Below are 25030 nucleotides of genomic sequence, written 5' to 3' on the forward strand. Positions count from 1 at the left end.
CCTTCTTAATAAGTCTATTCAAAGGTTTTGTTAGCTTCTGAGGTGAATACTGACATTTTTGTGCTTTATAAAGAATATTCCCATAAAATATCGGATGTGAAATACCTGAACGTATAAGAAGTCTGCATGTTGAGCTATAATTACGAATGATGTCCTTATACCGATAATAAAATTTAGTAAATGTTTTGACTAGTTTGTGATATCGAAAACCCTGGTGTAATATTTTTCAGTAATACATAAATTTCTCTAGTTAAAATCTAAAACATTGTTACATACACGAGCGAATCGTACAAGCAATATATAAACACCGTAAGATGGTGACAAGGGAACGTCACCATCTAAAAATGGACAATTAACGATAGGAAATGAAAAATTATCTCTTTTATCATAAATTTTAGTATTAAGCTTCCCGTTAATGATATAGATATCAAGATCGAGGAAAGGGCAGTGGTCATTGTTAGTATTAGATTTATTTAAAGTAAGTCCAACAGGATAAATGTCTGTAGTATACATACTGAAGTCGTCATTATTGAGAGCCAAAATATCATCCAAATATCTAAAAGTATTATTAAATTTGTGTATCAGATGTTGTTTCGATGGGTCTTTGCTGATTTTTGTCATAAATTGTAACTCATAGCAATACAAAAAAAGGTCCGCAATAAGTGGTGCACAGTTAGTCCCCATTGGAATTCCGATAACCTGGCGATATACGGAATCTCCAAAGCGAACAAAAATGTTATCTAGTTAAAATTCAAGGCCAGATATAGTATCAAAGCATGTCCAATTGACATAGTTTTTTTGTTTATTGCTACTAAAAAATGACCTTAAAGAGTTTGAACATATATATTCACATTCTGACTTTTTAAATGCACAATTAATTAGGTGTGTGAATTTTTTCTTCATGAGTTTGTGAGGCAATGTGGTATATAGGGTAGAAAAATCAAAACTTTGAACAGATTCAAAATCACCAATATAAGCATGTAATTTATCAAGTACTTCCAACGAGTTTTTGACACTCCAAAAGTAATTAATTCCACTATTTTCGAAGGCCTTATTTTTACAATTTGTTATCAGGTTTTTGATTGTACCAAGTGTACTGGTAAGAAGAATAGATAATTTAGTAGTGAAACAATGGCTTGAAGACAAAATAAATTTATATTTGTAAGGTGTTTTGTGTAGCTTCGGTAGCCAATACGTAGTTGGGACTTTCATTGTTTTTGGTTCTGCTTGTAAAGCGGTAGGTAAAAGTTCATGTTTGTTACATATGTCGTTTTCTGAAAATGGAGTCAGTTGGAATGTTGGTGAATTGGTGATTTCTTTTTGTAGAACCTCAATGTAAAATTTACGCCAAACAATTATAATATTATTAGCAGCTTTATCGGCCGGGACAAAAACAAACGGTTATATGTTGTTGAAACGCGAGTCTGGAGCTAATACAAAATTTCAATCCTGGTATCTCTGATGAGATTTTTTTAGATAAAAATTCAATGTTTTAATTTCAATTTGCTATAACTGTTTTGTGCTTAGTTTTCGGTCGCAGCAAATATTTTGAGATTTAAAAGACAATGAAAGTGCTTTCTACATAAAGTTTTAGAAATAAAGTTGTTCATCAAATTGTTTTGTAGAAATTTGTTTATTCTACATTCTTAAAGAACACACACAATCGACAATTGCGATGAACGTTATTTCGATGGTATAAAAAAAGCAGCATAACAACTGAGATAAAATCGTTTTAAAATTATAAATCAAATAAAAAAAATAATCACTTGAATTTATTGTAATACTCATCCGGTGTAAAACTTTAAAAATTATAATCGAGTTTAGACAGAAATCATCAAATTGTTTTACCGTCCAATTATCTGACATCCGTACACCTACGGAAAACACTGTCATTTCCAAATAAAACCTACATAGATATATAATGTAACAACTATGTAACAATATGTTATTTAAATAAAGAGTAGTTTGTATCTGGTGGTTGATATGGCTGTGTCTTCCAAAACGGTTGGTATTTCTTTTTTTTCTGTTATACTAAATGCAAACATATATATGTGTAAATATCAACCGAAATTTTGATTGTTACAATTTTGTTGTCTGAAATCCTGCAGAAGACAATTCTTAGAATAATAAGTTAACCAAAATTAAAACCATCATTTAAATATATAGAAATAAGCAACATGTTACCTCAAAACTAGACAGACCGATAAATATTCAAGTTCATTCATAGTATTAAACATTTCAAGCCCATTACTTTTATTAAAAATGAAAAACATTTAGATCCACCTTTATGATGTTATGCATAAATTGAAACTATATATATATTCTTCTCTCTCATATGCATCATAATTTTGTCAGATATAAGCTACAATAACGTGTTTAAATGTTTTACGTGTTCATGTTTTTAAATGAGAAATTATTTATATAAAAAAAGTACAGGATCAAAATGATTGTTATTTTTACGTACAATACTTTTATATAGTGTTGATGTTATTTCAGTTAATGATGATAATTTTAGTATACCCTTTAAATCTTATATATCACAAAGAACTTGTTACTGAGTAAAATGGGAGGTAAAAGACAATTAAACACGACATGATACGTGAAAAATAAAAATAAAAATGAAATATCAGTAGAATTTTACTTGGTAAGAACTCTACTGCTTTAAGTCATAAGTATCACAAATAACTTATATCTAACAAATGAAAAGAAAAATACAAAACACGACACTAAACGTGCAAAAATAAAACTATATCAGACGAATCGTACTGGAGAAGAACTCAACTGCTTTGCCTCTTTACTTTTTTTTATTCGATCGTCACTGATGAGTCTTATGTAGAAGAAACGCGCGTCTGGTTCAAATAGAAAACTTCAATCATGGTATCTATGATGAGATCATTTAGAAATATTTAAAACACATCGGTTTGTTAATATCAACTATCAATTGGATGACGAGGGAGACGATTCAATAAATTGAACATCCGTGGTATATATAATAGTCAGCACTTCTGTGTTGACTTGAATTATCATTGAATGGTCATTATTAAGAAATAACAGTGTACACAACTTTGAATTATTCGAAATACATATTATAACCTACCCCGGGATATATTACATTAGCTGTATTTTGCAAATCCTTGCATATGGTAATGTTCCTTTTATGGTTGAATCATTCATTTGATGGGTTTGAGCTTTTTATTTTCCCATTTGATTAGCGACTTTCCGTTTTGAATTTTCCTCGGAGCTCGGTTTTTTTTTGTGAATCTACTTTTTTACTTCATTACATCATCAATATTTCTTGATTAAATTTTTATACCTTGTAATGAACAAGACATCAAGGAAGATAGCCCTAGCAGATAAAATAAAATCCCTGAAAAATCGTACAGCAAGGAAATATATACTCCCGAAACGGATGCATTTCCAAATAATTAAAAATGAGTGTTGCTAATAACACCTATAGGTACCCCCAGTGCCTGAGTTACTTTGCCAAGCTTTCCTTACTTCTTAATATTTTCTTTATAGCGGCATATGTGTTTGGTTTTGCCTCAATTTTGACTTACCAGAGCTGTTATTATAGAAGAATACTATTTACAGTTCAATGTAAATTGTTTTGAACTCGATCAATGATCTCACTTGCCAAAATTTTCATATTAAGACTTGTTATTTTGTTCCCAAAATCATTGTATGTATAAACCTGCAAATCCATACTGAGCGTTTTTCTGATAGCAGCATGTCTTATCCTTTGATTTAATATATGCCGCATTTAGAACCGAAAACTAAACAAATAGATTCCAATTACTTCTATTTCTGTGTATCAAGTGCGAACAATCGTTGGCTAAATATATATCAGTTTCTGTAAAAATATGAATTTCTACTGGTGTTTGAGTTTTATAATATGTTAATTACTTATATGAATTAGATATTTCTTGAGGATCATCATTGATTTGTATAAAAAAAGACATAATTAGATTAAATGCGACTGTCTGGACTTTATATATTTTAACGCAGTATATATCCCAGTTGATCTTTCTGCGTAGTATTTTGTAATACCAGACGTCTGATATTGACAAAATGTCCTGTAAAGACCTTGTTTCACATTTGTCTTTAGTTGCCAATAAGAGAATAATTAGTGACAAATCTTATAATGTAAATCCCCATGAGATATATGCGATAAACGACAATCGTTACCGAGTGATACATTGAATAAGTTCGTTACAGTTGCTTACGACCATGCTTCGATTCTTTTTTATTTTGGTTTCTGATACAAATGGCGGCAATATCTTTCTTTCTTTGGGATTGACCAAATATAAGTTGATTGACATATTTGTTAAATCAATACTTAAACTTAATTGTTAGAAAATAAAAACACGGTAAAGTGTATTTACTATTTGTCGGCCTGGTTTATTTACTAACAGCATTCATAGATAAATTCAATACACTGACTGCCATTTACAAAACGTCGTCATGACGATTTAAATAATGGCGGTCTATGAATGGACTGACGTAGCCCCGGTCGCGATTGTCTTTTTAACTTGTTAGAAATAAAGGGGATTTAATCCACTACGGTCCGTTTATTCTCACTTCTTGTGTTTGTAGTTAAATTATCAGATGTATTTCCAATGCTAACGAAGGTAAGTTTTTAAATCGATAACATGACAGGGACGTATGAATTTACTAGACATTTAAATGAATGGAGTTGTAAGATATAGTATAAACAACTGTTGATTTTTTTGCGTCAAAAGCTCATATATGCTATGTTGCATGTTTATTACAACCCAAGTATTCCTGCAAATGCAACACTTTTAATTGTTGCATATATAAAAACTTTTTCGAATATATATGAAATTCATGCCATTCGTCGTATCCATAATATAAGAATATATATGAAATTCATGCCATTCGTCGTATCCATAATATAAGAATAGATATTAAATCTTGTATTATATATAGATAACACTTCTTGATATATCGCATGTTTGAATTTCAATTTTACATAAAAAAAAGGAAATTACATAAAATAAATTGCCAATAAAAAAATTAACACAAAACGTTTAAAAAAATATATAATTTGTAATTTAATTTGATCCTACTTAAAGGAAGTTAAAATTTAAAATATAACTCAAATATCCAGTTAGACAATTTCATATCAATCTCCATGGGGGTAATTCTTATAATTAATTATCAATCAAATATTGTTATATTTCATGACATATTCATTCCATTTAATTGTTATTATTATTCTGTTTGAAATAAATTTAATAACAAGACTGCCAAAGATGTAGAATACACTTTGTTATGTAAAATGTATCTCTTAAATCTTGAGGTCTGATTGTTCAATATCTTTTAATGAATCTACACATATTATTCCAATACAATAAGTCTTTAAATTGCAGTTTAAATACGTATAAAATTCACATTTATCGAATAATCTTTTACAACTAGAAGGCTCTGTAAAGTTATCGCGAATTGAATATATCCATTTAGTATACAAAGTGTGGTAATTTAAGTTTTTATTACAAGCATGCAAAATGAAAATTCATGCATCATGGTATATAATTGTGAGTTAAAAAAACATAACTGATTTGTAAAAAAAAACTCACATTTTCATATTTTGATAACGGAGATTATATATATAGAAATTGACCGATTAAATTCTAAATGTTTAGTTACTGTGAAATCATTTTATTTTTACAAATTATTCATTGTGATCACTAGCTTTAAAGAAATGATCTAAAACGAATGACTGTTATCAGAGTAAATATTGTCGTCATTACAATACATATACGACTGGACATCTGTACAACGAGTATATATCTATTATAACATCTACATTGTATCAAACATTCTAGTCGTCAGTATCATCCGCATAAGTTTTAACCGTACATAAAATCAGTACATAGCCGTTAATACTTTCCATTTATGTACATTGTAAAGTCGTCAATACTATGCAAGTTGTCACTGTGTAAGTTATACTATCAACACATTTGCCTTCTGTAATTACCATAAGAAAAAGGATAAACAACAAAAATACCGAACTCCAAGGGGATATGTCTCTAAAATTTATATTAATCCGATATGTATTTTAAATAAAAATAAATGTTTGTATTAACTGAGTCACGAAAAAAAGTTGTGATACACAGAACATAACGCATTCGCAAAAAGAAGTTGATAACAAAAACTTTGGATTCATTACGCAAAAACTAGTGGATATACCCAGGGTGTCTTCTTTGATATTTGTATTACAGACTTGTTAGAACTACCTTCATGCATTCACACTTAATTCTAAAAAAATATTTATAAAGGGTGAGCCTCCTCCTTTCCTCTATTGTTTTTATCTGTTTGATATTACCTGAGTCACGAAAACTTTTGTCCTCTCTTTGTAACTTTCATTTGTGGGTATATGGCACTTGAGGTCCCGAGAGATGGTCTAATTTTTATCATGTGGATTATTCATTCTCCTAAGTGGGATTGGCTTTTTTCATTAAACACTGATACCAATATTACATATAAATATACTTGGATGGAAATTTTCCTTGACTTAGTTGATCCAAACTTTTTTCAGCGGATAACATCATTTAGTCCATTTGTTAATAGTAAAGATGTAATCATTCTTGGGCTGAATATTTTGAAGAACTTGGCCCTATTTTTAAGAATGAAACATATCACGATAAAAGTTTTGTATTCAAAGAACAATCTTAAAATACATACCCCGTATATCTTGATACTAGTATGTCTTTTTTTTCATATTAAAGAAAAATATTAAATGGAACTTCATTATCTTGTCATAAATACTCATAAAATCCATATGAATGTAAGTAAGTTATGTATGAATTCAGAAAGGCATTTCGAAAGTACGAATGTAGTTCATGTATGAGATCCAAATCATTCCTCATTACCAACATGTTGATTTTAACACACTATTGTTTGCTGTACCCCAATTTTTAGCATTCTTTCCTATTATGTTTGATTGTTTTGTTCACACATCGATGTCAATAAAATGGAATTTTATTCGACTGCCATACAAGTGAAAGATTAGCTAGCTATACAACCAGTTTTTTCCACTATTTTCCACATATTAAGAAAATGCGTTTTCGAAATCAGGAATATGACAGTTATTATCCATTCGTTGGATGTGTTTGAGGTTTTGTGTTTGCTACTTGATTACGAATTTTCCGTTTTGAATTTTCCTCGGAGTTCGGTATTTTTTCATACTTTACATTATACTGCAATGATAAGCAATGGGCAGAACTATATAGATAAAAAAATCAGTTTTCTAAGTTGCTTGGTTTGTTGCGTTTAGGACTATATAATCCTTTTAAATGTGTAACTCATATATTGAATGACAATTAACAAAGAATATATCTCGTCATTTCTGTTCGTTTTTGGTGAACTAAAAGTGATAATAATAACAAAGAGGGGGAAAACGAGTAATGAATTCAAAAAGGCTGGAAAGTATGTTCGTTAAATAAATATATCAGAAATATTAGGCACAGATGTAGTTAAAGTCATGTTGACCCCTTCTATAAAAATTAAAAGCCTAAAATATATTGTTCAGATCAACAATTAACACGCCTTATTAATTGTGGACAATTGTACTTTCATTAGATGTTAAATACTTAATGGAAAGGTCAATAATATTGTACACGTCCAGTAAACTAATTTTTCATAGATCATTATTGAAAGCTTACTGACGACTTGACTGATTTGATTACTCGATTCGAAGTAACTCGACTTAGGTTAATCATAAAAGATATTTCTTTCTTTCGGGCATTTCATTGAAACGCTCAAATTAAGGATCAATGGCACAATAGAATAAATTAATAAATGTGTCAATAATGTGAAATGTATAAATGTTAAATGTTCTATGATACAATATATATATATACTATAATATATAACTTTCATATGTAAATAAGTATTAACACAAGGAAATGAGGTTGATGGGGTCACCTCTAAATATGTAATGTATATATAGTTACGCAATTTAAAAATTAAGAAAAAAAAACACACTTCATTTGCAAAATGAAATTGTAAGATGCAATACTACATAAATGATGAAAATTTATATGCAAATGACAAATGGTAAAAATACTGTTTGTTCTATGAGATGTGTTGAAAATAATATTTATCAACAGATTCTGAAAGTAAATTATGACGAACGTAACATATGACTCCTAAACAAAAGAGTAAATTAATGTCATCAGTATGTTGATTTTAAACACGTGACTTACTGATATGAGAGGTGCATTTCACAAACAGATATAAATATTCTGCAGACAAAGTGGGGTGTTAAACCAACTGAAGTATAAAAAGTACTGCTGTAAAAAAGGGGGGTTTCTTTATTGACTACCAATAACGGTCTCGCGGGGTCTTAATAAAGAATTTATTTTTGCTCACTAGTTACTCGCAGCTGATTTTTATAAATATAAAAAAAACTTAAAGCTGTCATATAGGCTCTGTAAGAGGTCGCTAAAGGGTTATTGTGTGGTATCTGTGAAAGAAATCTTAATGCTGTCGTGTAGGTTCAGTTAGTGGCAGATAAAGGTTATCGTGTAGGATCTGAAAGGTTTAGCTTAAAGCTATCGCATAGGCTCAGTTCGAGAAAGCATACAGCTGTCGTGTAGGTTCTTTTAGAGTAGACAACGGCTAACTTGTTGCTCTGGTAAAGGCGAATCGGAAGTGTATCAAGTTACTGTTTTTGTTGGCTCTTTTAGATATATCATAATGCTGTAACGTGTTTTCTGTTGGATAGCACTTTATGATGCCGTACAGGCTTTGTAAGAAATAATTTAAAACTACTGCGTAGGCTCTATGAGCTTAGGAATTAATTAATGAATATCGTGTCGTCTCTTTTTAGAGGTAGATAACGCGATCATATTGGCTTTTCGAAAGGTAGAGAGGGGATATCGTGTAAGTTATGTAAGAGGTAGCTTAAAACTACCTCGTAGGCCCTTTTAGATCAAGAATCAAATTAGAAATATCTTGTCGACTCTGTTTAGAGGTAGATAACGCCATCATATTGGCTCTGTGAGAGGATAGAGGGGATATCGTGTAAGTTGTGTAAAAATAGATTTAAGCTACCGTGTATGCTCTGTAAGAGATTGCTTTATTTTATAGATATCTTGAAGCGACTTTGTAGGCTAAGTTTATTTTGTAAGCTATGTTAAAAAATACTAGTATATCGAAGTCATGAGGCTATCGCCTTGATTCTGTGAAAGCTACCGTTCAGACGTTTTATGGATAACTTTAATCTACAGCGCAAGGCTCTCACAGAGAAAGCAACAGTCTTTAGTGTGGGCTCTGTTAAATGCTTTTGAGTATGCTGTTATTAGTAGGTGATATATACTGTTCATGATCTAATAGATTATTGGCTCTCAATAATGACGACTTAAGTATGTATACTAAAGAAATTTATCCTGTTGAACTTACTTTGAATAAAGCTAATACTGACAATGACCACTGCCCTTTCCTCGATCTTGATATCTATATCATTAACGGGAAGCTTAATACAAAAAAAATATGATAAAAGAGATGATTTTTCATTTCCTATCGTTATTTATCCATTTTTAGATGGTGACGTGCCCTTGTCACCATCTTATAGTGTTTACATATCTCAACTTGTACGATTCGCTCGTGTATGTAACAACGTATTAGATTTTAGCGAGAGAAATTTATCTATTATACTGAAAAATTATTACACCAGGTTTTTCGATATCACAAACTAGTCAAAACATTTACTAAATTTTATCATCGGTATAAGGACATCATTCGTAAATATAACTCAACATGCAGACATCTTATACGTTCAGGTATTTCACATCCAATTTTTTATGGTAATATTCTTGACAAAGCACAAAAATGTCAGTAGTCACCTCAAAAGCTTACAAAACCTTTAAACTGACTTATTAAGAAGGAATATGGCTACGATACTATTGTCAGGTCATTAAAGATTGCATATTTTGGCTTTAATATTGATTCACTTATAGGGTCCTTGCATCGTAACTAAACACATTTATTTAAAAAAAAACAAAAACCAGTTGTTGGCATGACACGGGTTATGTTCTTCTCATATATTTTATGATAGTATGATACTAAACCCCTAACGGGAGGGATTGTGCCTGATATTCATATGATGAAGACATACTCTTTCAATCAGTTTAATTGAGGTCTGGAGCTGGCATGTCAGTTAACTGCTAGTAGTCTGTTGTTATTCATGTATTATTGTCATTTTATTTATTTTCTTTTGTTACATCTTCTGACATCGGACTCGGACTTCTCTAGAACTGAATTTTAATGTGCGTATTGTTATGCGTTTACTTTTCTACATTGGCTAGAGGTATAGGGGAGACTTGAGATCTTATGAACATGTTTAACCACGCCGCAATTTTGCGCCTATCCCAAGTCAGGAGCCTCTGGCCTTTGTTAGTCTTGTATGATTTTTCATTTTAGTTTCTTGTGTATAATTCGGAGTTTAGTATGACGTCCATTATCAATGTACTAGTTTACATATGTTTTAAGGGGCCAGCTGAAGGACGCTTACGGGTGCGGGAGTTTCTCGCGACATTGAAGACCATTAGTGGCCTTCGGCTGTTGTCTGCTCTTTGGTCGGGTTGTTGTCGCTTTGACACAATCCCCATTTCTTTTCTCAATTTTAAATAAAGGTAATGGTTTAGGCGCAATGATAGAAGAAAATTACTTTATTGACCTAGTTTTTAAACAGATAAAGACTCGGACCCATGAGGCTCCCTGGCAGACTGAACAAAATTTTAGTATAAGGGAGTTTTTACTTTAGTTGTATAACTTCATAGTGTCCCCTGAATATATTAGACAAATGCAATTAGAATATGCCTTTAAAAGAGTTTTAGGCTATTGTATTAACATAAAATTCATAATTCGATTATTAAAATTCTTTCAGTGTTTTACGAAATGATTTCCAATGATAATCATAAGACTTAAATTTTGTATGTTTGGATAAGATATAGTCTTTTCGACCATAAGCATTAAATACACACATATACATAAAAGTAATAGTCTATGTATGTTTTAAAGGGTTCGAATGTAGTATTTAAGTGTGATTTAGTGAATACGAAGAGTTATTTAAATATTTACTTAGTCATTGGCTATCATTAGATGTCATCAAAGTGCATCCAACTTAAAACAACTCGAAAGCATTGTCACTTAGTACTATTTTAAAATATAATTGAAAGTGGTCTTTGTCAAAAGGGAAACTTGGGTGATTGAAAATTGGTGCAGAATTACATTTAAGGTCAATAGATAGACATTTATATACTTGTTGAAAGATTTTCTAGGTGATAATTTATAAAAATTTACAAAGGGAATAAAATGTTTGTTTTTTGTCAAAGTTCGAAAATGTTATTACAAATATTTTTGGTTAAATAGGAACATTCTTAACGTGGAACATTCATCAGGTAAATATAGATCTCCTTTAGCAATTATTGAATACATAGATGTAATTGCTGTTTTCTTAAGATATATAATCTCTTGTAATAGTACTTCTTCGAATGTTTTATAAACTAAATATAACTGAAACCATAGAAGAATTAAAAGCTAAGTATGAAATAAAAATATGCCTTTCAAAACGAATAAAATATCTTTGTCAATAAACATGAGAAAATTAAATATTTGATCAGCTATTTCTTTAAGATTAGACGGATTGATCGGATATTTAGAAAGACACTCTGAAGGCATTTTCAAATAAAACCCCCTGCGAATTTTACAATTTTTTAAAAGTAGAATTAACGAAAACTTATTAACACTTGTCAAAACCTTGACATATCAAATTAACCCTACATATTCATATGACAAAAGCAGTATATAGTATTTGTGTAAGTATTAAAATCATTAAATTTAATTTCTATTATCAGTCAGATATTTAAACCACGCTATGATTCATGTATTAAATTGAAATTATTTAAATGGTATGGCCTTTTTTTTCTTTCTGACTGTATAATTGTAACATATTGTGCAACATAGAACGAAAGACTAGTTAACCTTTTTAACACTGTCATTAAGGTTATTCTTAAGTACACGAAAATTAATATGGGAATGAACTACAAAGCATATACATCTGTACTAAGCACCAATTTTAGCTCAATATTTAATATAATATTTTTATATAGCGTGTTTGCTTTGCTGAAAACAGAATATTTTGAAGCTCCTATTATGCCACTGTCAATTTTTAAACTGAATTAAAACGATAAATAACGTTTTCGCGTGCTTAAGAGTTTTTCTTTTGTTTTGACATTCTTGAACCATTCTTAGGCACTTTAGATAAAAAAAATAACTTGTAAATAAACACTTTCAATATATGTACAAAGAGGCAATACTGATTATTAACCATAGTTCTTTCAATTCATTTACCATGTAATACTACTAACACAGTTCATAATGCGAATACTGTTATAAAAATTAAATACGGATGACCTGCTTGTATAATTTTGATATCAGACCCTTTTGATCTTATATATGTGTACAAAATTTGAAACTTTTTGTCAATTCAACCTCCATGCCATAATAACAATACATGTGGCGTGTAGAAATCACGTCAGTCAAAAAAGATGCCTGCGATAACATTATAATGTATTATCTTTAAAATATGATCGTGATTTATATTGAAAATAAGTTTACGATATAAAAATGTCGAATAAAGATTTGTTAAATGAATTTTTGATAGCATCAGCTGTATGATAGTTTTTATTGTTGCCATTTAAAGTTATACAAGATGTATATGTGATGATTTGTGATTGTGTTACATATCTTCTATTAAAATGAGTTATATTTTTTTGATAATTTACTTCAGCTTTCATTTGTTGGTTACAACATTATAATCCTTGCAAGACATTTTTTTTAAACTTGTAAAAACAATCCCTCAAGTTTCTTTTTCCTCCAATATTTAGGTTATTGAATGAGTAAGTCTTTTAAAGATACGTAACAAATTTAAGAAAATTGACAATGTTTCGAGGTATAAATGGGTATGATTAAGGAATTATTAGCGACTAAATTTCAGTATATTATTATAGTTGGTGGCATTGAATACGATGGAAGCTTTCTTTACTGTCCAATAGAAAAAGACTGTTAGTATTAACATGGGCGTACGCGTTTGTAAAACAATTAAGCAATTGTTCTTAGCAAATGACAGCAGCTGGAACAAGGATTTTGAATTGCTCTGGATTTGGTATTATCCTGCCTCTGATTCTTGGTACCTGGACGATTCTAGTTCTTAAAAATGTCATCTTTGCAGTAGTTAATGTTTTTTGTCATTTCCATGATTCTATATTTCATTTCCCTATATATGTATTTATGCAAATTATCTCTCCAAACGTTTGGTTCTCAGCAGTCCGGACAATTGTTGATCCAGAAGTCCACATTTATTCGAAGATTTACCCTCTTTACTTTCATTGCCATGCTCAAACTATGGGCGTATTTGTTGCTTCTTTACTGGTTTATTTTTCTGTTTTATGTTTGATAAATTTTCTGTTTGTTCTTCCAAACCAGTTCCAATCTTGTAAACTGAACTAGATTTACATTTGTTTCTTGAGAGACAAAAACTATTTCCTTAGCTTAACAAACCTCCTCGTGTGGTGTTATGAATTTGAACAGCGGTATGCCACAGTTTCCTTTACTGGACAGTTTAAAATAAAACGATATCAAAACTTTCGAGATGTTTCATTGCTTGAAATAAAAACAAATATAAACCAAACAACAATCATCTAGAAACCTTAAACTGTATGCTAGCAAACAATTTAAATTATAACAAGCAAAATATATGCTATCTTTGCTCCTTTTTCGAGCTTTATTGAGTTAACGTTTAAAATATATTCAGGTATGTCCATTACCTTAAGCAATGTCTATCTATTGAAAATCTCTGCTAGTAAACCATATACATTCCGTGTAATATACGACAAATGGGAAAGTCGCCAGCAATCAACGGGAAGTGTGTCATGGAAAAATTGAAACCATCTCTTTTGATGTGCATTTTAGTTGCATCAAAATTGCGTCGGAATTATATATTAATTCAAACGACTCTCACCTTAAATGTGTATCAAATTTTTATTCGTTCACATTTAAAACTAGAATAGTGATGATTCTGTTTTTACTAATTGCTTTCGTAAATCAATTTCAATTAAATGTGATCTAAATCATGTGGATTTCCGTTATTTAACCTCAGTATATTTTATTACAGTGTTTTAATTTGTAATGCGTATACCATGATGTACCATATTATTTTTTTACTAAACTGGTAATTGAATAAATTCATTATGTAAAGATATGGATCCATCCTGATATTGCAAACTATTCGTTACATATGTAATTAAAGTTCTCCAAGAAAAAGAAAAATAGTTGAACAGTGTTTAAATTGATTTCTTTACCAAAGTTTAAGCATTTATAAATATTTAGATAACTAAAACAGAACATTTGCATGCAATTCTTTCCTCCAAATTCGCCCTATCTTTATATCTAGAATTCTCAAAACCAGTCTGTCAAAACACTGTCACATTAATACAGCATACAGTGTATATTATATTTTTGAACAATCACAGTAGAAATGTATACGTAAAAAATATTTCATTCTAATATTATCGGAAACCTAAATTGAAATTAAACCCATGATTGCATATACATATTTACCCTCCCAGATCACCTGAGAACACCCCTGTCTTTGGTGGGGTTCATGTTGCTCAGTCTTCATTTTTCTATGTTGTTTTTGCATACTTTTGTTTTAGTATTTTCTCCATTTTTCGTTTTTTGACATGGCATTGCTAGTTTTTTTTCGACTTATGAGTTTGTAATTCCCTTCTGTATCTTTCGGCTCTCTTCTACAATTAACCTGTACATTTCATAATGAATGGCCGACAATATTATTTATTTACTCTGTACGGTGAGAAATGAATATAATTTAGATATGCTACAGACTTAAAGCAATTAAATGTTTATAATTGAACTCTGCTGCGTTAGTGCACGTCATTATGAAACTCTGCTATCAAAATAATAAAGGAGGACTGAGTCTTATTATTGAATTCTTAACGAAGCTCCTCGACGCGTGTGTAATTGAACTATATTTGAATAGAAATAAAGAAACCAAGTCATCCATTAAACAGTTATCCTTGAGTTAATTTTTGGATAGACATCCGTTTACAACAAAGAAAAAATATTACAAATTTAACACCATTTACATTTTTGGAAAAAAAAATGTACTTAACAAAAGAAAGGTACCATGGGTAATTTTTGAATGACGTCAACGATGTTCTTCAGGTGAAATTAATAACACCTTCCAATTGTGTGTTTACATATCTCCGAAGTTCTATTTAATTTCGCATAAATTACCCCGGTTTATAACGCCTCAGACGCTCACATGAAAAGATTTTAATTTGCATTATTTTTTTTTCGGCAAAATAATATTGTAAAAAGTTGACACCCGGACAAAGAAGTGTATGATTTAAGACTTTCATTTCTTATAATAACACACCAATCAGTCAAAAATATTGAATCGGCATTACTTTAGTAAAAATTACTTTAGACTGTACGAATTCAACTCCATTCTAAATACTTAAAAGGGGGTTTAACATACACATTTACTAAGCTTTTAAGGCTTAAAGTTTGTATTCACTGCATCAATTGATAAAATTTACTGGTATCATACAAACATATGTTGCCTGGAAATGGTAATATTTTAATTAAAAATAAGCAATATTACAAAGTCTGACAACTTCAACAATTTATAATTTGTCATATTTTTATATCAATAATTTATTTTCTGATATTTGCGTCTATTTATCGAATTCCTTATTTGTATTACTTATACTAAAGCTTGAATATTTAAACAGTTCCATCAGATCTCGGGTAGTTGCTTTTAGGTAAAGTATTTGTACGTTCAAACTTCCTTTTTGACCTTCCTTTTTGTTCCGATTATTGATGTATTTTCAATTGCAGTCTATTGATAAAAGCTTTAATTTTTTCATGTAGAGTTTTAATTTTGCATAGGGCTTTTTGTTATATCCACAGACCGGTCGAGACGATTTTTAATAAAAACTTCTTTAACCATATCAACAAATAAATTTGTATTGATCAATTGCTACTAAGTGTACAAATAGGCATGATGTTTACATATATGTTCATAAATCTTAAAACATAAATATCAATATCTACGTTGGAATGTAAGATTACTAGGTTGTTGGAATGGTTTCACTTTGAATAAAAGGAATACAATTAGTATGGACGGAATGTAATCGGAAAGATTTGAGGTAAGTTAATGCTTTCATAACTCATTATTTGCATCCCTGAGTTAGTAGATATATAGTACAAAAACTTACATGGTTAACTTATAATGATACTTGTATATTTTCTATATGCAACTAGCAACTGACAGAACTAATTTGTATTAAACGGCAATTAGCATACTATAATAAGATGACAAGTACGTGCATGTAGTTGTCTTAGGAAAATTAGAACTAAACAATGCAATACTAAAAATCGAAAATAAAACAAATCTGGAAAATAAAGTCCAGTACGGTTAAATTCTCTCAGGATTTTCTCGCTGCGTTGAAGACCCATCGGTGACCTTCGGCTGTTATCTGTTCTGTGGTCAGGTTGTTATTTCTCTGACATATTCGCCATTTCCATTCTTTACTTTATTCTTTAAATTATTGTGTCGTTTCGATTTATGTATTATGACTGTCCCTCTGGTATCTTTCGTCCCTCTTTTACATTAAAAATACATGTAGTTTTGATTTTTCAAATGAAAGCATTTAAACCTGACACTGTTGAAGTGTTTGTTTTTGAATGGTATGTTAAGGTGTAATGTGACTCTAAATAAAACAATTTTTACTGCAAAAATATCGCGTAACTTGTATGCGTCAGATGTGCTATCTGGATTTACTTAAAAGAATAGCTAAATCCGTCCAAGCTCAACTTTTCTGAGGAAGTTAGATCCTTCGTTTATTAACAATATGTCAAAATCGAAGCACTGACTTCTGATTTGATGATACAATCTGGGACTGTCAGTCTACCAACAGCGGTATCGACCTAGAGTTAGAAAAATAAAATTAACAATATTATATTAAAATAATTATTCTCATTAATTATTGAAACAACGGAAATCTTGCGTAAACGGATTACTTTTAAGCTGATGCGCATGGGGGATTTTAACTATGTTTTTTTTAAATATATCACAGTATGAATCCGTCCTCATTTCATGAATACGACTTATGTTTCATGACTTACGTTTAACACATGATGGGTGCAATTTATGAAGAAGAAACTGCTGTTAGTACCTGAGCTCTACCTCTCAATTCAAGCTGGTTTGTGTATCTCAATCTTCAGTTACTTTAAAGTCAGCTTTAAAAGACTCCGGCTTGTCAAACTGTACCATTCTGAAAGGGAAAACAAAAACCTTAATAAGCCTTTAGTTTTCTCGTTTGAATTGTTCTACACTGTCATTTCGGAGCCTTTTATAGCTGAGTATGCGGTATTGGCTCTGCTCATTGTTGAAGGCCGTACGGTGACATAAAGTTGTTAATTTCTGTGTCATTTGGTCTCTCGTGGAGAGTTGTCTCATTGGCAATCATACCACATCTTCTGTTTTTTTATAAAAAAAATTAACGAAAAACAACCTAATTATATATAGATGTCTTTTAGTCATTTGTATCATCGGATTACTGTTTATTTGACGTATACTCCATATCTCTTTTAAAGATAACCAAGATCTTACAATAAAACCCATTTTCAGATGTTGCGGTATTTTTTTTCTTTAGTATTAGATATTCACACGTACTCAATGGAAGACAATTGAACAATAAAACAATAAAAGTTGATCTGTCAGTAAATTCACATTCTATATTTAAATGGTAATAGCTTAACATTTCTCCCCCATATGCATCAAATGTAATTCTTTATGGGTAATTTAACTTACAAACTTATAAGATATCTTGTCTTTTAAGTATACTCAATCATACTTCCCGACGAAGTATTTAAATGATTTGGCAATATAGAAAACTTCTATTGGTTGTAAGATTACATAATACTACATTATATAATCAATGTTTGTCAATATTTTCGTTCTTAATTCCACTTGATATACTTTTTATTAAACAATTTTTTGCTTTTCAACAAGAGTCAGCCGTCGTGCCAATATTTATTGGCATGACAGATAAAAAAAGCTTAATTTAGTCCAAAACGTTTTCATAAAATATTATGATTTACCGCACAGGGTGAAAGGCGTGTTGATAACTGATTTGCAGATTTTGCCATCCGCTGTCTATGTAATTTTCTCGAAAAATCATGTTTTCAGCCAAATTGTAGGCCATAGGTTATACATTGAGAAACCAATTTTATTTAGTTTTTTTTAACAAATTCAAATTGAAATTTAAGGCATACTTGTTCAAATGGAAAGTTTAAGCTAATTTACCAGTATATTGGATCATATTGGGAAAAGAAGGTTCTACGACGACAAAAATCATGAAAAACACTGAAAAGAACAAACCATCAAATACACAGTGCTGTCATTGTTGTTTTTCACTTATCCCATTGAAGGAACACACGCAGATGTATATGAATAATACTAATAAGGTCTTCACAATTTATAATGCATTGCCCCACAAAAGAATATATATGTAAGAGTTGTAATTAGTAATCTTGAAGAATAGTAAATTTGTTATAGATTTTATTAGTAATGAAAAGTTTTTTTCAGACTGGTTGTTTCTTCTATATATATATATATATATATATATATATAAAGCTTGTCGACAGTCTTTCGTTCATCACAATTACTTAAAGATCGCCATTTGATTTATACTTTGACTGTTAAAATTATGTATGACATATCGTACAAATGATGAAAATGTACAGTTGTACAATAGTTGTTTATACTTACGAACCAAAACGATATGCCTGCTGAATTTGGCGGATTTTTAAATAGAACTACTGAAACATTTTTAAAGCAGTCATACATTGTGTGGAGTTACAATATGTTTGAAAGTTTAGATGCTTTTGGTAAATATATACAGCCAATGCAATAAATGTCGATCACAACAAGAATTTAGATTTGCAAGTGTCATTCCTATCTTTCAAATTTTTCTTTGCTTGATTGAGTGATAGTTAGGGATTAAATTAAATCAATAATTATTCATTATCTTACATGTTTTCTAATGACAACTAAATTCCGATTTATATTTCTCTTTATCGCTATCTATATTTTTTTCTATTGTTCGCAAACTCAAACCTGCTGGATGCATATATTCCTTTGTACATTGCGTACACACAATTACATGGCTTTTGTCACTTTCCACAATAGACTAATTGAAGAAAAAAATACGCTAACCTATCGGATAATTTAAAAGAACATTTGCTTTGAACTTTTTGATTATATTAATCATAATTTATGCCTCTTGGTTATTTTCAAATACTGAGTCTGTTGTTAACAACTCATACACTATGCCAATATGTATTTTGATTATGAAGCTGTGTCCCCTTGTTACACCATGTTCGATGCTCGAATAAAAAAAGTTGTCTCGTCTGGTCAAAATCAGCTGTGTCACCAATTATGCACTATATGTTGTCTTGTGCATTTGATTCGTTTTTTAATCGCAATCTCCTCTTTATTCTGTGTCTTTGCTGGAATCAGTTCTTAACTCAACCCTTAACCGGTCCGTGGGTAGAAACAATAACTGAAGCGTTAATGTATGTATTGACATTTTTAAAAAAGAAAAGTCACCCCTGGCTTGTTTAATTTTTTATTGTTTAGTTTGCACTTTTCTTTGAATGATACCTCCGTATAAGTGTGTCTTTTAAGATTAAGTGTTGGTGTTTGCATTCTATTTGGTTTTCTCGATATTGTCGTACGGGTTCACATAATTTAATTTCAATGTCACAATTATTTCTGTACGCTAAGTTAGGATAGCAATAAAGGGTACCAGGAGATAAATTTCACAAACATTCAATTTGTATATGTCAGTCATCAATCAAAATTTCCCAAAGGAATTATTTAATCAAAGGTCACCCACCAACTAACATAGCAGTTCTATGCTCTTTCTTTTTTTGTACATATATCATAGAGTAGAGTAATTTTGAAGATCTTTTCAACTGGTAAAGTTAAATATTATGTAGAACGAATAAAGGCAACACTTGAGAAATTCAGTATAAAAAAGACATCATACTTCAGAGTGACTTGCTGGTATAATAGATCAAATAAGTGAAGGGTTCCAGATGATTTCTAATTTTCTCAATTCTCTATTTACTTTATGAAGGTCGACTAAGGTCTGTCGTTGACAATATGGTATAATAAGTTACTAAGATGATTTCTATTTTTTTCAATTCTCTTTTTACTTAATAAAGGTCGACTAAGGTCTGTCGTTGACAATATGGTATAATAAGTTACTAACTACATTTGAACAGCTCTTTTCATGAATTCAAACCCCAATCTATTGATCTGCCTTTATCTCAAAATAACAAATATATTGACTTCAACGCAGGTAGTGCTGATAAATTTGATAGAATGTTTACAAACTGGTACCGTATTATGTACAAGAAACGCCTACTTCATTATAGTATTCGTAATAGATTTTTTCAATATGTTACAATTTTTACAATTTTAACTAAGCGGCAAGTCTGAAAAATTGTTTCAATTGAAACAATAAGTTACTGTGGTACGAGCACGGATTCAAAGAATTGTTTAAAAATACAACAATGTTCTCAAAAGTAATCCATATTTTGTTGAAATAGTAGATTATATATTTATGTTGAATTGCCACTTGTACCCTAAACAAACACTGTTGTTAAATTTGAGAGCGAAACATTGTTGGATATTTAAGAAACTAAGATATAATTTACTTGTGTAGCAACACTTAGTGTACCATAATTAAAGAACTCGTTATACGGTATAAAACCCTGGAGCAGATTTTCTGAAAGACAAAATAAAACATAACCAAACTGCACAACGTCGATAAAATGACATTCCAAGATAGATCAAATACATATTTCAATTTAATCAAATCAGTACTAAAAATGCGTTTTACCCAGGGAACACACAGGCTTATGCAATATTTATAGTCTATCAGAAACATGACTTTTTGTATAGTACCCGAGTTTGGCGGGTAGAAAACTTTCAAATCTCTTTTCCCATATTCCATTAACAATTTATAGGGACATCTTGTATATTAAGATAGCGTGTTTCGTCGAAAAACTCAAAAATCTCCTGAAACATAAAACATTATTTGTATAGTTTTATGTAATAATATCTGACAAAATCTGTTAGGGATTTATTGATCTTTTGATTTAAGGGTCTCGTGATTATGGTACTACATGTATCAATGTTGATCAATTAATTTCACGTTCAAAATTGTTTTCTTCATGAAACTGAATCAACTATTTAAAAAGAAAAGCGTGCTTAAAGAGCGGTCACGCTTAGACTTTTTACTTATTTTCTTCTTATTGTTATAATATATGATTACTTTTACTTGTGCTTAAAAACCAAGTTACGAATCTGTTATGTAATGGTTATTGTTGGTTTGCTGTAGGTTTTCTCGTTTGAATTTTTTTACTATCCAGTTGTTTTTCTCGTTTGAATTGTTTTACTATCCAGTTATTTTTCTCGTTTGAATTGTTATACTATCTAGTTTTTTCGGGTTCTTTTTATAGCTTGCTTTGCGATGTATGAGTTTCTCTGATTGTTGTATGCCGTGCAGTGACTTTTGATAGCTGACATTTATGGAATTTGGTCATTGGTGGATATTTGTATCATTGCTAATCATACCACATCTCCTTATAATATTTTGATTTTAATAAAAGTATGGCTAAAGAAAATAAAACAAAATAGCTGTCGAGAGAAAAATATTTTTAGAGCTTAATTCCTACGGCATGTAGGGCAAGACTTTGGTAAGCTGTTTGCTTTATTTATATATTGTACAAAAATAATCGGTATAACGTCCAATCAAAATTATATATGATATACAGGTTTAATAATGCCTATATATATTGTGTGAAGATGGCAAAGTAAGCAAAATAAAAAAAGAAGATGTTGTTTGATTGCCATTGAGACAACTCTCCACAAGAGATCAAATGACACAAAAAATAACAACTATAGGTCATCGCACGGCCTTCAAAACTGAACAAAGCCCATACCGCATAGTCAGCTGTAAAAGGCCCCGAAATGACAATTGTAAGACAATTCAAAGCAAGCAATCCGAAGTTTTACTCTACAAGCATAAGGAAATTAGCTCTAAAGGTACAGGCATAAATCTTGACGGTCTCGAGATAATTTTAGACATGTCACTTCATCGTTTAGGTCTTAAATACGGTATTTAAATTTAAAACCAAATAATAATATAATATTTGTTTAGTGTTCGAGACTATTGACCACTTACAAATGATTATCAATTTTAAGTATTACTATAAGAAGTTTGGATAAACACAATATTTAATCATAAGGTCATTAGGTCAAGTGCCTGTTTTATCACTGAAATTGTTCATTGTCCAACAAATTATTTAGATAAAGATTAACATTTTTGACATGTCAGCCCGAGAAATCATATGAAATTGTTTGAAGAATTATGATATTAGAATATTGAAATTTTATGAACAAGAATATTTGTTCCAAGTCTTATTTAAAATACTAGTATAGAACTGGATTGTTATACTTTAAAAACTAAAATAGTGAAATGAGAGATTTATGTAAGCTTAAATAAAAACTTGAGTTCTGAGTTTTTTTAATATACTTTTTTTTATCGGAAAGAAAATATGTATTTTGATTTCGTCTTAACGAAAAACTTCAAAAATAATTGAGATTTTTGGGCCTACATACATGTATTTAAATTATGTACAAAGTTTTTGGTCCATTATTCAAACTAATAGTTACAATTATATCTTTGTCTATAGAAATTCAATAAAGCTGGTGTAGGGATTTGATTCAAAGACTGGTCAATTGCCAAACATTAGCTACATTTTATTAACATCTTTGTATATACCAAAGATTGTTGGTTCACAAAGGCTTGGTTTGGCTCATTGTTAAAGGCCGTACAGTGACCTATAGTTGTTAATTTCTGTGTCATTTTGTCTCTTTGGAGAGTTGTCTCATTGGCAATCGTACCACATCTTCTGTTTTATTCTTCATTCGATAGTAGAACTATCCACCATGTTGTTAAACAAATGTACATAAAGTTTTGTTCAACTAGGTCAAGCAATGTTCATTCTGTGAGGTAAACGCAACAGTTTCAAAAATAGAAAAACAAATGATATTGGGTATCCATCCATGACAAAATCAGTACACGCACAGCTAAAAATAAACACAAAAAGCAAAGGAACAGCACATTTATTGCTGTTCTTTATCTCACAGCAGCTCAGTAGTCAGTGGCTTATTTAGTCAAACATTACCAATTATAGTTTACTAGTTTTATGAGCTTTAACGTTTGGTATCTTTGAATAGTTATTTCATGGGCGTTGCGTCTCACTTATTATTTCATCGAAATTTTAGAATTTTCTTCATACAGTTATCTATAACAGTAATTTGTCATGTCAGCAAAACATTTGAGTATCCTTTGTGCAATGTTTACAGAGTGGTTTAATGAATACCAATGTTATTGGCATTTTGCTGTGGATATAGAATATCATATGTGTGTTACATATTTGGTCAGACAAAAGGCTACCCAATGAAGATAAAAGGTTGGAAATCAATCTAAGAGATGTTGCCCGTAACAAGTGTTTTGTATCAATATGTAAAAAATAAAACCCCAACATTAATAGTGATATTGGGAAACTTTGAACACCAACTGAAGAATCTCTTTCATATTCCTGACCTTGTTCTAAACAAAAATATGTTTCCAGTATAAAGTTGTTTTATAAGTATGCTTTTAGGGACACCATAAGATAAAGCATGTTGAGTTAAAAAAACAACATCAAACAAAATGTCAGAGAGGTGACACGGGTAATGTGTTTGATTTTGGCTCTTAACTGTATAAAAGACTCTTGTAATCCCTCCAACCAAGATCTCAAGGTGAATAATTTCATCATGGCGTAGTTTTATCCAACTTGGGCAAATGACAAACTCATGCCAACACTTCTGATATCTTAGCAATTCACGCTGGCTTACAACGTTTACAGACGAGACACTTCAACTATTTTAACCTTTTCATGTAGTGTATGTGACAAGTTTGTATTGCTTTTGGGTTTAATTCAAACTTAAATCAATAAATGAAGATCGTTATAATTTTATCAAAGATTGATAAAATTTAGTCTAAAGAATGTCTTTATTTTGAAAAATATTTAAAATGTATTTGGCTTATTAAAAAGGAGGAGGTAAAATGTCACACAAAAAAGATTAGAAAAGGTATTAAATCTCGTGTCAATTTAGTATTGATAAAATCATAAAGTACCATTTGTATTCGATATTTAAACCTAGCAAAGCATGAGCAGAACTGAACGAGCCAGTATTAATCAGCAGTTAATTACTAAGTATTATGCCCTGAAGAATATTTTTTAGTTCTTTGTAACACCTTGTTGCACAATACAAACAATTCGAAACCTTTAACAGCGGAATAAGATTTAAATTTGATGTTATACGTGGAATTTATTTGAAGTGGCGGATTATTGTCAATATGGGTTATGTATAAGGTAAGACTTTTTGATTTCTTTATAACGTATAGACTATATAATTTATTTACTTTTATTTTATTATTATTTATTTATTCAAAACGGCTCCATAACCTTTCAAAAAATATAAAACATAATAATATACCAAAGACCTATAATCAATGACAAAACGATGGATAACTTTATTTATATCATCTATTGCAATAAAATTCAACATTTTTAAAAGCTGTTAAGATTTTAAGAGAATGTTCATATTTATACATTCACTTTTGAATCATAGTTTTTATATTCACAGTCATTCATAACTGTAACTTAAAAAACGAAATTAATAATGCATTGATTGCATGAGCATAATACCAAATCTGTATTTTACATTGCAAATGTATCAAAAGATCAACATAGTTTACAAATACAAGTCAACATATAAATGAAAACT

General features: G+C 30.2%; 1 protein-coding gene across 1 annotated transcript in view; it reads left to right on the plus strand.

Annotated features, from left to right (window-relative positions):
• Positions 1-4498: 4498 nt before the first annotated feature.
• The window catches only part of LOC143055428 (uncharacterized), a 74672-nt gene continuing 54140 nt past the window's right edge, over positions 4499-25030 (plus strand). The window contains exon 1 of the mRNA XM_076228875.1: positions 4499-4628. The gene's annotated coding sequence lies outside the window, so the exon portion shown is untranslated. The remainder of the gene's footprint in view (positions 4629-25030) is intronic.

The sequence above is a fragment of the Mytilus galloprovincialis genome, chromosome 1 (genome assembly GCF_965363235.1).
Source record: "Mytilus galloprovincialis chromosome 1, xbMytGall1.hap1.1, whole genome shotgun sequence".
Taxonomy (NCBI): domain Eukaryota; kingdom Metazoa; phylum Mollusca; class Bivalvia; order Mytilida; family Mytilidae; genus Mytilus; species Mytilus galloprovincialis.